Below are 15,294 nucleotides of genomic sequence, written 5' to 3' on the forward strand. Positions count from 1 at the left end.
ATTCTTGAGCTCAATCACAGTCCGAAGTCAGTATGCCAGTGACCTCATGAAACCACCGGGCATCAGTCAACATGTACAGGGGCTCCAGCAGTTTGAAAATGGTCCGTAGAGTTAGGGTCCTGATGCGCTCCCGCTGTCCCTCTCCTTCTCCTCCCTCCCCTTCCCCTTCCCCTCCCTCCCCTCCCCCTCCCTCCCCTGTCTCCCTCCCCTCTCCCTCTCTCCAAAGCTCGGGCTAGGGCAGTTTTGGCTTCACCTTCCAGCTCATCAAGGAAACGCTCCTGGGACATTGAGTAGAAAGTGTAACCATAAATAGCTAACACCAGGGCTCCGATGCCCAGGCTGGTCACGATGTTCCAGGTCTGCTGCTGTGGCAATGTTTTCTGCCACTGGGCAAGTTGCACCTGCCGCATAAACTGCAACTGCGCAGGGGTCAATTTCTCCCGGGACTGTCGATGCGCTGAGCGAACGGAGCATTTCCATTCTTAGCATCCAGAGGGTCACCAGCTCCAGGGGCCGCCATGTTGCTACTCCGCACCAAGCCCCTAGGCCAGTTTTTTAAAAACCTGGGAAGAGTGCTCATCCACAAAAGAAAGACTCCATCAGGAGGCTCTGGGCATACATGAGACTGTGTTCCACTGATGGAAAGAAAGGCTTTGGTAGTTTCCAGAACATTTCAATGTTCCATCTGATAGCCCCCTCCCCCTTTTAATCAACCTTTGAATATAACAAGTGCCCAGTCCTGGGTGGTTTATAGTCTGCCCATGGCTGGCAGGTAATGCCACATCTACCGCGAAAAGGCTGGTTTCCCCAGTACCTCCCCAGCAGTACACGGATGGAAATAGGGATTTTTTTTTTTTTTTGTGCAGCATAGAACTGAAACATAATCATATTATTATCCTAGACACCCATTAAATATGATTGAAAGAACGCCCATTGGAAGTCCTAAAAACCTTAACCACCAGTTTTACTTCTAAAATAAAGTAAACTGCCAAAAGTTCTGATAAAAGTGACAATTGATATTTCTAAGTGGTGGCGCTGAAATTTCCCTATAGCCGGAGACAAAGGGATTCTTATCCAGGTAAGTGGAGAAGCACCAATAAATTTAAGGTAGCTTACGCAAGTTAGCGGTAATGAATGCCATCCTCTGTTTTGTCATGAGAAAAGATCTTTCTGCTGCTAAAGGAGACTGATTTAGATTATGAATAGCTGTAGTGATTTGCAAAAATGGCTCCAGAGAGAAAGAATGAGGCCCCATATACTCATGGCACTTGAGGTTTCTGCCCTTTTTGTTGAAAATTAATTTGTCCTGTGGGTTATTGGATTCTAGCTCAGCCAATGTATATTGCTCAGTCATCACAAATTTACTTAAAATTTAGTGTGGCTGAAGTTCATTCAACAAGACAAAAGTCTACAGTCGAAAGCTTCTAAAAATCTCCTTTAAAAACTGGCTAACGGTGTAATTGAAAGTGCCGGGCTCTAAGTAGACTCACATAATGTTTTGCAGGTATCAATATATACTGTATTACAGTGCTCAAAATGGATTTTCCCTCTTGTTTTCCGAGGGAAAAAGCAGATAGAGAGAATTTATCATCCTTCGGTGAGGGGAAGGGGGCTTTTGGTCAAAGTGTCCACATTCCAAAAATCTATAAAACCCTGCACTGGGATTAGACTCGGGAGCACCTGTCACGATATCTCATTTGTTCACATACTTGTAAATTTTAAAACAAATGTTTTGAAGGAAAATAGACTGAGCAACTTCTACTTCTAAACCCCAAAGACGTTCTGGTGAACTCACCGACATGCTGGTCCCCTGCTCACCGACATGCTGGTCCGTTCTCTGCAGACAGCTCACGTCTGCCTCCTTATGCTGCAGGATAGGGATTCAGGACCAAGAGGCCAGGGTCCCAGGAGCCACACTTCAGATAGCACTGTGCAAAAGGACAATACCCCTCTACCTAACAAAAGCAAGTGGAGAAGAAAGGCAGGCATTGCTCAAGAGAGGCTTTCGTGAGAAGACGAACAGATGAGAATGTGGCATATGATGAAGAAATTGTGAGAAATAGCTTTTAGTTAACTCTTCCTTTAAAGTGATTTCCCTTCCTGTTGTCTGCTTCTCGTTTTTTTACACAGTTAGATATCCTTAGTACTTAAAACACACATAGATGTGTTTGGTAATCTTTTTTCCCCCTTTGAAATTTTAGATAAATGTCAAAAAACTTATTCGATAGTTAAAAATCACACCGGAGAACCTCCACTGTAATGAAGGCCGTGAGGGCTGCTCCTAATTAAATTAATGAGACACAGGTGGCAACAAACATTGTTTGTTCATCTCATTTACAGATGAAAGATCACTGGGTAACAAGACTGTGTGTTCCAACAAAATGTAGTGTTAGACAGTAATTAAGAACCAAAGGACATTAGGCTGTGTACGGTCATGAAGCTAAAAAAGCAAATGCTATTCAGAGCAATCTAAACCGTGGCGAGAGGAGGGGAATGAGAGCTTTGTTTCAGTTCTAAAACCTGATCTATAACAGACTACACAGCGGATCCACTCTCAAGAGAGTAGTTCATGGCTTGAGGCACAGTTGGGCAAAATGAGATCGAGTGCTATGCTGATTGCAACACTGTGGACCGGAAGTGTTATGTCAAAGGACAACCCCCCTTCCGGATCTGAAGACCCTTCGCACTTTTATCTAGGACCCCTTGTTCCTCTGAAGATTTATGGGCCTTGAAACAGATATGCATCTTATCTCTTACTTTCCGGATTCAAGAGAGTCGATCCTGAACACGCTCCTGATTGGCGTAATGTGGAATTGCAGATGATCTCAATTTTTTTTTAAGTGCTAAAAGCGAACTCTCGGGAGAAAGGAAAATGACTGTGCATGCAGGGGCGTTCGGGGGAGCATCTGCAGATAGCCCGGCCACCTGATCAGGGGCTGATACCGATCCCTTCGTCCTAACCGGTATCGGTCAGGTGTGATCCGTACACTCTTAACCAGGAATTAAAACTCTACGCTGCTGCTACTTTAATTGATTGATGCTAAAAGTTTAGAAAATACATCCTAACCCTCGATCACAGAGCGCCTTTAACCAAGCCTTCTCTTTCAAAGCAGCACCCTCAATTGAAACTGGCAGGGCACATTTTTAGCTTTCGAGCAGCTCTGTCATTCTACAAGGAATGTGTCTGCCACTTCACAGGACAGCTTGAGTTGAAAGACATGTACTTTGAATCAGAGAATCAATAGAACGCTTAATGGACAATTAGGAGACCAGCTGTAGGACTGTCAGAGCCCCATCTGTACACAGCTCCAACAGCCTGGACAGGGCGGGGAGACAACGTACACTGCTCCAGGGCACTGGCCCTGGGACAAAGCCTCCCTCTCAGCTCTCATTTAATGTGAATATAGTGTTCTTTTTTCATTACAAATTTTAACACGTGTAGAAAATTATGGAAATTGCTTAAGCCATTTGTCAACTTACATCATGTGAATTGATCAATAAATTTCACGACTTTGTTGTTAATGTAGATAAATTTTGGCATTTAATTAAGCACTAGTGAAAATGTGGCCACTTTTCATTTCAGCAGATGCATTTGTAATACAGAACTACAGGGGTAAATACAACCCAATCAGGGGTTATCGCTAAATATTTATAGACAATGTAGCAATTCCCAAAAAAAGACACAAAAGATCTCTACAATGAAACAATTGCTGTGTGCAAAATCCAACCTGAGTCCTGACGGAGTCTACAGGAACTCTGAGCAGAATCTCAACCTTGTAACTCCGCTGAAGAACTGCTTGTGGTTTTCCTTCATAATTCTGCCTGTACAGTACATTTATACTCCGTTGAAATAATTTCAAATTCTCTTCGCAGAATGACTCTAAATATTAAAAGACGGTTCTCTAAGTTTGTAGACATGTATTAATATTTCCATGTTAAAATAAGCCAGTCCTTTTTATATTTCTGTTAGAGCTGGAGTCTTCTCTGACTGAAGAGAAGGGAAGTCTCAGGGTGCTAATTTCTTGAACATAAACATGATTTTGTTTGCAAGGCTGGTCAAGAGGCCACTGGGGTGGTGGAGACAAGATGCCGGACAATAGAAATGGCAGGGGGAACTTTTTAGGCTTCCTCTCTATGACCTGAGGGGCCCCAAGATGAAATCCTTGTTCCCGACTGCCAGAAGCCCCATAGCCTTAACCCTCCGTGGCGGAGTCTGACATGATGAACTGCTGTATCTCATTTGGGGGGGCGGGGGGACAGACGTCTCTTGGTGATTCTGCTGCTGCCTTCAGGGAAAGGGGGATTGAGAATCACATGGCTGTCTTTCCAGCAATCCACCCCATAACGCAGTTCCCACCATTGTCTGCAGGCTTTCGGCAGGAGGCTTGGTTGGCTGGGCAATGACTGCGTTTGCAGAGAGAAGCCGGCATGGTGCCTGTGTGTAAATCCTTTGTAAGTATTTACAAAAAAAAGTTTAGGGAATTCAAAGCGGAGCTCTCAGTCCTGTTTTTACAATGCCTCCATGTCAAATTGGCCATCATGGCTCCAGCAGCTTGGCACTTTCTGTTGTTTTGGCAGAGCAGGACCTAGTCAGAGATGACTCTCTAAATCCAGACTCTAATAGAGAAATGAGAATGAAGCAGCCAAGGAGAAAATGGATAGGGTCTTTTTTGCAGAACAAAATTACCCATCTAAAGTCCCAGCCAAAATTCTTTTTCTGGAGCAATCATGTGCTCGCGTTTCTTTTTATACTGAAATTTAAATTTCCTAGGACTCGAAACTCATTTTTACACACCTGAAAGAAAAAGAGGCGGGAACCTGCACCCCAGCTCTGACACAGGCAATTAGGAATCCTCTGTAATCTCCGAAATGAAGGATTCGTGAAGTCATAATACAAGCAGTTTTCCTGAGTAATGTACCTCTGAGACTTTGAGGGAAACTGAGGGAAAACACTCTTGCTTACGTTGTACTAAAGAGATCCTGTCATTTGTTGAGTATTTTATGGGGACACTGAAGAGTCAACAAAGTTAAGGCGTTGTCGTAAAAGAAACATTAAGATTCCCCTAAACTCAAGGTTTCAGAAGATTAAAGATGGCCGCTTCTCCCAACAGTGAGTGCCATCCCTTCCCTTACACCTGAGTCTGGCCTTTAGAATTGTTTTCCCAAACTGTTTTACAGCGAAAGAGGCATTATGCTTATCCTAGCCCAAACCTTTAAAGTCCTGGAAGCTACTGTTTTGGCATTTTTCAGAGCCAACTGTTAAGCTGGAGAAACATCTAGGTGGACTATCACCTGAAGAGAGGTCACTTGGAAATGATGAGACCACTTTGCAAGTCCAAGCACCCACACTTCCCAAAGAAGACAGCTGGATGAGTAACCACAGCAGCAAAGCCTCATAACTGAGCCCACCCAGCCCACAGGATCATGAAGAGGAGCAACTTGTAAGGTTAACAGAGTGCATTTGTAAGAAGGCATAGGGCTGGTGAGTCACAGACTTTTACATTCCTCACGCAATCCCTCAGATGTTGACAGGGAATAACTAATGTGTTCGGAAATTACACAATATGTTATACTTCATTTTGATTTATTCTACAAATACAGATGTCCTAACACTGTCATGGGTATTAAAAGAAAAAAAAAAAAGAAAGACAGAAGACAGTAAGTTTAGGGGAGTTTTGTTTCACACAATCAATAACTGAAACTTCCATTCTTTCTCAAATCCCATGTTCCTTTTGAAAGTGTGGTGGCTGGAAACCGACACCCACACTCCTATGCCTCTTGAAATAAGAACCCAACAAGAACTGGAAGTCAAGATGCAAACTGGCGGGGAGGAGGGCAGGGATGCTTTTGAAAAGATGCTTAGGTTAATTCTCTCTTCTATGGGCTCACTCTCCATGCTCAATTCCCCAACTCTACATCAACGCTCCAACTGGGTACCAAAGAAAGGAGTTTCTGAAACAAGAATACCATCCACTCTCAGGAGTGTGGGCTTGAAAGTCAACCAACGACCCACTTTACTTAAAAAGAATAGCCTTTTTCTGAGATGCTAGCAAATTGGTGGCTATTTGTGCTGGTAATATTAAAATTGCCAAACAAGAACTAAATTGTTCTTCTTGCTGTTATTGTCTTGAAAGGTTCTGCATTTTATTTCTGGGCAAACCACATACCCAACTGAAATGTGACCAAGTCTGCAGGTTAAAACTGTTGAACTCCATCCGGTACGATTGATCAATGACCATGATTAACTATAAACCTTCAGACTTGCAGAGTGAATCCTTCCAGACCCAACTTTGTTCTCCTCCAGAGTCTTCACAGGGACTTGTACCTGATTTTGTAAACAGTTTTCATTCAAATCCATTGACGAATAGGACAGGTTTGCTTTTGTTTCTTGGCCTGGAATCGCTGGATTCTGAAAGTCTTGTGAGAAGCAGAGTCAGGTGTATGGTGTGCGGTGGTAGAGGGGAGGAGAAGAGGAAAACTAATCCCTTTTTAAAAGATATTTTTGTTGTATTTGTATTGGTGTTTTGGTACACGTATGCATGCATGTCAGTGGCACACCTGATGCCCACAGAAGCTAGGAGATGGTACTGGATTCCCTGGTGGTAGAGTTACAGATGGTTGTGAGTCACAATGCAAGTGGCTGGGAACCAAACCTGTGTCCTCTGCAAGAATAGCAAATGTTCTTAACTGCTGGGCCGTCTCTCCAGCTCCAGAAACTACTCATTAAAATAAATTTTCTGTGAGCTACATGGACAACATAGACCAACAGAGCAGCCCTGTCATAAACAGGTGCATAACTTCAACAAGAATAATTTTACCGTTGGGGACTGAGCGAGTTGAATAATTTTTAAAATTCCTTTAAAACTCTGCCACTCTCAAAGGCATGCCATTGTGTTTCCAGCTGCCCTAATTAATCCCTTATTGCAATCACCTTGGTACTAATCCAAAATTCCTTCTCTATTGCCCAAAGGCAGAAATGAATATATCCTTAATCTAATATTTTAGCTCTAATAATCTAATATTCAAAAACCAAGATGATTGTGTGAGACTCTTCCTGTGAGGAAGCATAATCGTGACCCTTTTCACTCCTCTGTGCCACAAGAGGCTACAAGAACTATGACCGTTTGTCTTTACCGTGAGGTCTCCAAGAGTTCACGGCAAGTTAGTCCACACTTTGCTCGTGGGAAAGACCCCGAGAGGAACTGAGAAAAGGTGACGGCTGCAAACCCACTTGTTCCGTGTTGTGTCTGATACTGAAAATGCTGGCGCTGGAAGTGAGTCTGAACTTCAGGGTGTCTGGGCAAAACACTGAAAATATCCACCTGTGTCTAGGAAAGGAACAATGTGGTTCACTGATTCCAGAAAACCTCAATGTGGTCATTTCAGCCACAGGTGGAGTCACCAGATGTGGGACTGAACCCTGCATGTGTTATTCCCCAGCCAAGTATTCTTGGGCAATCTTCTTCTTTTTTTTTAAAGATTGGTTTATTTATTAAGTATGCAGCTTTTTGCCTGCATGTATGTCTGCAGGCCAGAAGAGGGCACTAGATCTCATTACAGATGGTTGTGAGCCACCATGTGGTTGCTGGGAATTGAACTCAAGACCCCTGGAAGAGCAGCCAGTGCTCTTAGCCTCTGAGCCATCTCTCCAGCCCATTCGGTAATCTTCTTAACCTAAGCCTCCATGTTCTTCCTTAGAAAGCACAGATAGTGTAACATGACAAAGTGCCTAGGTTAAACACTCAGTACGGAGCCCAGATCAGCAAGAACAGAACAGATTATACACTATGTAATAACTGTACGATTAAATAATTAGGATATGAGCATCAGCAGAGCAGGAGCCCTGTCTGATTCATTTTTTTCCTCAAGCACACAGACATGATATCTAAAGAAAGATTCTTACTCTAGCCAGTGTCTCTACATTATTTTAACAGTGTTACACTGTTTATCTCACAGAAATCGCTTAGTTTGAGCTTTATATCTTTTTACCTCATCTGCTCATACTAATAGGCAATAAGTCACCTAAAAGAGGGGTGGGGATGTACACAGGCTGACAGTAAGTTAAATCCTATGAGCATGAACTAATGGGACAGGAGACTTAGAAAGAAGGCAGTTTTGGAAGCTGGACTCGTCAAAGCTACTACCTTGGCAACAGACTTTGCAAAAGCTTTCTTATAGAACCAAAGACCTTGTGTTTTAAGAGACCTGTGGAGTTGTTATAACTCAGTTTGGTAAAGAGAAAAACTAAGAGAGGTTCTGGTCTACTTACGACAGGTCAGTCAGTGACAAACAAAACAAAACAAACAATAACAAAAACCAAGCCCCTCAGAATTCACACTTCTACAGTTCTTCATTCATTGTTCCATTATTTACCATATATTCCATTATTACACACATTCGTCTCTCACATTAAGAAAAAAATGTAGTCAGTGTTATAAAGCATTATTAGAAAACAAGGTTTATAACACATCGTTTCATGCTTTCTTCAAGGAATTCAAATTGATTTTGGAATACACCAGAAGATCCATGATCAAAGGCCCGTAACCTTGGCCAGCAAAACACTGCAGCCCATGTTGAAGACTTAAGTCAGGTTCACTTCCATAGGATTGCACATGCGGTGCTGTGGACAACTGCTAAGGGTGATCCTACTCCAGCTCTAATTGTATCTGACAAGTCCTCACCAGCCAAGTCAGCCAGTTCAGTTGGTCTCCTCATACAATAACACAAAACCAAACAAAAACACCTGTGCTCCAAAATAAGACTACTGTAGAGCAGACTTTTTTTTTTTTCCCCCCGGAGCTGGGGACTGAACCCAGGGCCTTGCGCTTCCTAGGCAAGGGCTCTACCACTGAGCTAAATCCCCAACCCCTGTAGATCAGACTTTATCCAATTGTAATTGCTATCACCGTCACCGTAGTCACCATGGCTATTAGCAGAGCTAATGCCAAGTAAGGAAGGGGCAGGAGCCATTTTGAGAAAAGTTGCATAGAGGAGGCTGAACCACACATGAAACTGCTATGAAGGACATTTTCTCAGGAGCTAAGAACACACACGTGACATGACCGCATCGGAGCCATGCTGTCTCTGTCATCTTTTTCCACTCCTACTTCTGCAAGCAACAAGATAAGAAGTGCACAGAGGCCATCCACTAGCACTGTCACAGGCCTAGTCTGGGCTGAAACTTGAGTGTCTTGCTTTTGTTCTGAGGTTAGATGGACTGAGTGACCTAAGAGCTTCCACAGTTCTAAATCTTCACCTTTGGTGAGCTTGTGGCTTTAATGAGTTTTTTGAGATTCTAAAAGACACTCTGCCAAGATGCAAACAATTATAACAGCTTCAGTGCCTTTTCCTTGTAAGATAAACACATTAAGAATGTATCCTTGATTCTTGTGACAAGCAGGGTCACCAGAGCCATCAAGGTCTGTCTGTAGCTTGGGAAAAAAGCTAATTTGAGTAAGAGATATGAGTTTGGTTCCATTTTCATTGCATATCAGACAATTTTAATAGATCATAGTTCTTCAGAACTTGATATGTATACAGGCATTAAAGTGTATATTAGAAGTATATTAATACAACTCTAATTCAACACATTTAATTCTTAAATGCTACATATACTTGTTTAATCTCCCATTTTAAAAGTAGAAAAGGTTAGATTATAACATCAGGTTAGCTCTCTTTGAAGCAGGTAATAATTAAGTTGATTCACTGTTGCAATTACTGTCAAATCCCCCTTAATTACCAGAGACTTTATAGCGGCTTCATTACACGTCTGCCATAATGCATTGTGGCCCTAAGGAGAGGTGTCGCAGGAAATTCTGCATAGCATGGATAATTCTAACCCGAGGTTACAGCTTCCAGCCAAAGCTCCCACACTGAATTTATCTTTTTTTGACATTTCTCTCTGTTACTTGAGCAGTTAAACTGAGGTAACATCACTAAAACACCTACCAAACTTTAAAAGTTACAATTGATTTCTCCACAGCCATTTAAAACAAAACAAAAAGAGAGGGGGTGGGAGAGCGTGAAGGATGGAGAAAGGATAAGTTAGCCATCAATTACTGCCCCCACAATCATTCCCTTCTTTAATGATGTGGCGTTCAAATGGACATCGAATCTACATACGTAAATCAGACCTGTGCCTCCTCATACTCCCCCTTCTTGTGGATATCTTTTAAAAGATGAAGACAAAATTTTAACCGAACTCTAACAGATAATTCCAAAGAGAAAAATTTTTTTAATTTATTAGTGATTTTTTACAACTAATTTCTGGGAAAAGTAATCATTAAAATACCGAAATCATTTCGAAGTTTTCCCAGCACTGCTTGTATTCACTGGAAAAATCTTTACAAACCTTAGCCTGTGAATTGAACGAAGTTCAAAACAGATACCAGAATGCCTCTCAAAGATTCTTTTCTTTAAGGCGAGGAATTCGCCCCACAGAATATGTTCGGTTCAGAAGGGGCCTCAGTGTTGATGACACTATCGGCATCTGTGTTAACAGCTAAGGGCCTGGCTTTGTACAGCAATACAGTTATTAAATTTCTCCAGAGACCATGACTCATTAATCAAATATTCATACATCTCTGTAAATACAAGCTGAAACAGAGAATACCCTCAGAGCTGGGCATCCCAACACAAGTGCGCTTTCATGTAACTCTGACAAAACCCTGAGAACATGTGGTCATGTTTTGCATTTCTAATGTACTATGTACTCTTCAATACTTCATTTCCTAAAAACAGAACACAAGCGATCTTACTCATTGCAAGTGTTAGACGGCCACAATTAAAATGACTCTGCTATTGCTTCATAGCGTCTTTTTTTAACCGAGGACGGTGAATTGGTTCTTCTGTTCTTTGTTTACCATCAAACAAGTAATTTTTTCCCAGGCGGATGAAGAAACCCAGGGCCATGCTTCTATTAATACAAGAATTTGTATTAGCATAGAAAACAACAAATTGCTACTTAGACAAGGAAGGCCAAATGGCTTAACGTATTAGCAGACATGAACTTGCTAAATTTTGCAAAGCCCTGGGTCTGTTTTGTGACACCGGGTGTTTCCTCACTTTGTACAGTAACAAAAGGTCTTCCCTTTACCAGTGTCTGGAAAACTGGGGTCTGAGAGCCAGCCACAGACGAGAAAGCACAAATGTTTCTTCCTAAGGCTGTTAGGATCAGACCCTTACCTCAGGGTGGGCAAGATGGGCCATGGAAAAGGGGAGAAAGGAACTTGCAATGTAAACCCCGCCCCTTAGCACACAACTTGCTTTCCCAAAACAGGGGTTGGGTTCTCAATGCTGCATAGAGAGAAACAATTCTCTCAAGAGCACCTCATCCAGTCCATCCATCCCAGCCAACTGCTCACACTGCCTGCTCTTTAACTCACGATCCCCCTAGCTTAGGCCCAAGACTATTCTCCACCACCAAGTTCTTTACCCCATCTGGTGTAGTCCTCCTCCACCACCCATATGCTGAAAGATCCCTGAAGAGAGACCCTTACTCAAGTCTTGGGAAGTCTCGGACCCCAGACACAGAGAGACCATTTTGGATGTAATATGCAAAGGCGAGGTTTATTACGGAGATCTATTATGGAGATCTCCGGGCCGACACGTATCCCACGCAGGACTCAGAGGTGTCGACCCTGAGTGGCTGGGAGAAGGGCTTTTTAAAGGAAGAAGTCACAAGCTCCAGGAGATGGGGGGATGTCAGAAGGAAATGCCAAAAATGTCACAAGGGGAAACTCTCAAAGTCACAGGATTGTCCTCATGATAGTGTTTTATGGTCAGCTAGTTCCTGGAGCAGGGCTATTGAGGCTGGAGGAAGGTCAGGTCTCCTCATTGTTCCCAAAGCAGGCCTTTTCTTTGTCCTTTTGGGGTAAAAGTTTGTTAGAGTTGATGAAGCTCCAGCACCTGATAAACATCTGGATAGGCTTGGCTCCGTCTCCCCGGAACTCTATCTGCAGGACACAAAGACTAGAGCAGTATACAATAAGGACTTGGACAAACATCACAGGGGTAGGGCTTGTTGGTTGATAGCAAAAAAATGAAAGATCTCCGTAGGGAGACCCTCCCTCAAGTATCGAGAAGTTGAGGACCCCAGACACACGGGAGACCGATCTTGAATGTAATACACAAAAGGTGAGGTTTATTACAGGGCTCATTACTCGTTTACTCACTTCCGGAGTCATTCGGAGGGCCGGTGAATGAGTCAGTACCTGATGCCCTGGAATTTTTAATTTTCTTATCTGCCTTAAGACGCCATCTCTCAGTGCCACTTGCTCTCTCTAGGTTGCTCCTCCATCCCTCGGCATGTCTAACTCACTATGGTGTGGGGACACCTAGACTCAGTGGTGGAATCAGGAGGGTTTAAATTCCAGGTCTGCAAAGGAACAGGCATTTGAAGGCATTCCACTTTGTCTATGAGAATGGAGATGAAGTGATCTGCATTTGTGAAGAATGAAGTGGGTGTGGGTTTTATAACACACAGTGCACGGCAAATCGTGCCGGGGCCACAGTCCTTCACTTCATATTCTATCTCTTCAGGCTGATTCCAACGTTTCCTTTGTCTGAGGATGCTAAGTCCTTCCCAAACTTACCCAACAGATTCCTCCTAGCGTTAAGTCCCTCGGGTGAGCATGGCTTTGCATATCCATCTCCAGAGGCTGCTGGCTCCACCATCACTCTGTGCCTTTTCCTGTGGAGCTCATGACACCCTACTCTTGTGGTTTGCCCTGGAGTCATCTGCATTTTGATGCTAATTCCACTGCCCCAAGGACTGCTGCCTAGTCACATGCTCAGGACTCAGGTGACTTCACCAGAACCTTCTCCCCATTGAATTTGTAAAATACAGGTGAGGGGCAGGTACAGGATAGAAGGAGGCCTGTCATTGGATGAGAGGAAGGATGTGCGGGAGAGAAGTTTGAAGGAAGAGGAGGAGACTGGAATGGAAAGAAGGAAGAGACAGGAGGGAGAGGGAGAGGACCCGAGAGACAACAGCGGAGGCTGACGTTAAGATTCTGCTCATTTACAGGTTGTTATTAAGTAAATCTTCTTAAGGGATGGATGGTACTGGGCTTTGTATGTTTAAATGGGCAATTATATTTTATCAATTGGATCTAAGGTTATTGTGTCGTGTGTTCTTTTATGTGATGGTTTGAGTGTAGGAAAGTGTACAGCGGCTGGAAACACTGGGCCACCGCCGCGGAGTTGGGATGTGTTTCCGCCAAGATATCTAGCAGATACCTGGGGCACTGTGGTGCCGGACCTAGTGGGGGATAAAAGACAACCATACATTTTTTATTTTTTATATTTTTACAATAACACCCTACCACCTACCACACCCTAGCTCTGCCCACCAGCCTCAAGTCTGCTCTTCCAGGATGACACTTTCAATGGCTTCCACTTCTCAAAACTTCCTATGGGATGCCCCCAGAAAACATTTCAGTTCAAATGAAAATAAATGTATGATTAAAGCAAGCTGCTCAGTACTTTAAAAGTGTGATATATAGTAAAATATCTGCTTCTTTACTAACACATCAATAAATCCAAGCAACAGCCTTACCTTAATTTCAAAGATATCAATTATTTCATGCATTAACATGAAAACATCGGATTCCCATCTGTGACAAGGTTAGAGTTAAGCTGATGACACTGTACTTTGCTTCTGACATTCCTAATAAGGAAATTTGCAAAATAAAATAAATTCTATGTCTCAAGTGCATGTTAATGGAAATATAGATGCAGATCCCTGGGGACTATTTGGAGGTTCATTAAGAATGAAATGCATTTAGTGACCTGTATACATTCAGTAAGAGAGCCCACAGAATCTGTAGACTTACACCTACGTAAAACCATAGAGAAGGGCTGCGGACTCTTCCAGTTTTCAGTTTTCTGGGTTAATGTGTGGAGACTAAACTTCAGTTCTGATTTCCATCCGTTGTTTCTTCACAGTACCCTTCCCTCTGTGTCTTCTGCCCTCTAAGCCCATACTGCAGCCCGGGCCTCACAGCCCCAGTCGTCTGGCCTCCCTCACTGCACATAACTGCCTGCCTCATCACTTACTGACGCCACAGCGGTTCCCTGTGACTGTCCATTCCCAGCCAGTGTCAAAGCGGCCACACACACCTCCAAAGATCCTATGGGATGACTCTTCCCAGCCTCACTGCCATTTAGAAAGCATGCCTATGGACCCTGAGTCTGGGTATTTACACTACATTTTTAAAAAGATTTTTATTTTTATTTGACTGTCTGTATATATGTGTGGGAGGGGCTTGTGCACATGAATGCAGTGACCATGGAGGCCAAAAGAGGGCATCAGATCCCACAGCCAGACTTAGAAGCTGTTGGGAGCTACCTGTCAATGTGGGGGCAGGCGCCAAACTCTGGTCCTGTGTAAGAGGGCATTCTTAACCACAAAGCCATCTTCTCCAGCCTCTGTGCTAACAATTAACTCATTTCTGCCTACAAACAGCCATATTTGATTTTTTTTAATTTATATCAAAGGTCACTCCTTCCATGAAGGTTTTTCTAATTCTATAACATATGTTAGCTCTATTTTGGGACAAACCATCGTCTTACCCTATAGAATTTCTAATATGCCTGTTTTGGGGGTCCAGTTCCGTGTGTCTAGTGTCCACCCTTAAGTACATTTCTAACGCCTGTATCCCGACACCAATTCAAAATAAATCACTTCAGTCCTTTCAAAACTGAAGTCAGACATTAACGACGGTGGATCACATGTTTAGCACTTATCGATCAGCTTGGCCAGGCATTTTCCGCACTGAAACTTCACACACCCCTGGCTGTGACTGTGCCTGCTTCTGCAGCTGTTAATATTCCAGTTAATACACGTTAAACAGCTGGCTCGCGGCCATGCTTCTACTAAGTGTCGAAGAGACAGCTGAATGAGCCAGTGTGTCACGGGCCGCTCTGCCATCTCTCCTGTGGAATGCTGAAAGCTTAGCAAAATGAATGAATGAATGAATGAATGACAAATAAGTAAATATTCCTTTAAAAAAAAATCATACTAACAGCACTAAGTCAATTAAGAAAGCAACACTTGTGAAGCTTGGTTCTAAGCAAATGCTCTCTGACAGTGTAATCTACCAGACTATGGTGTCCTTGTGCAATACGTTTTACTTTCTAAGCATCTGCCTTTAGTGTTTGGGATCACTTTTATATTATGAAAAAGCTCAATAATATTCTATGTTTTTAAAGTAGATATTGGGAAAAAAATGAGGAAATTTTGGCAGAAATCGGCAAACTCCTAAACTAGGAAAATATAAGGATTAAGAATTG

At 43.0% G+C, this 15,294-nt stretch overlaps 1 pseudogene; it reads right to left on the minus strand.

Annotated features, from left to right (window-relative positions):
• Positions 1-218: 218 nt before the first annotated feature.
• Positions 219-520, minus strand: LOC116891687 (annotated as a pseudogene).
• Positions 521-15,294: the final 14,774 nt, after the last annotated feature.

Source organism: Rattus rattus, chromosome 1, assembly GCF_011064425.1.
Source record: "Rattus rattus isolate New Zealand chromosome 1, Rrattus_CSIRO_v1, whole genome shotgun sequence".
Taxonomy (NCBI): Eukaryota; Metazoa; Chordata; class Mammalia; order Rodentia; family Muridae; genus Rattus; species Rattus rattus.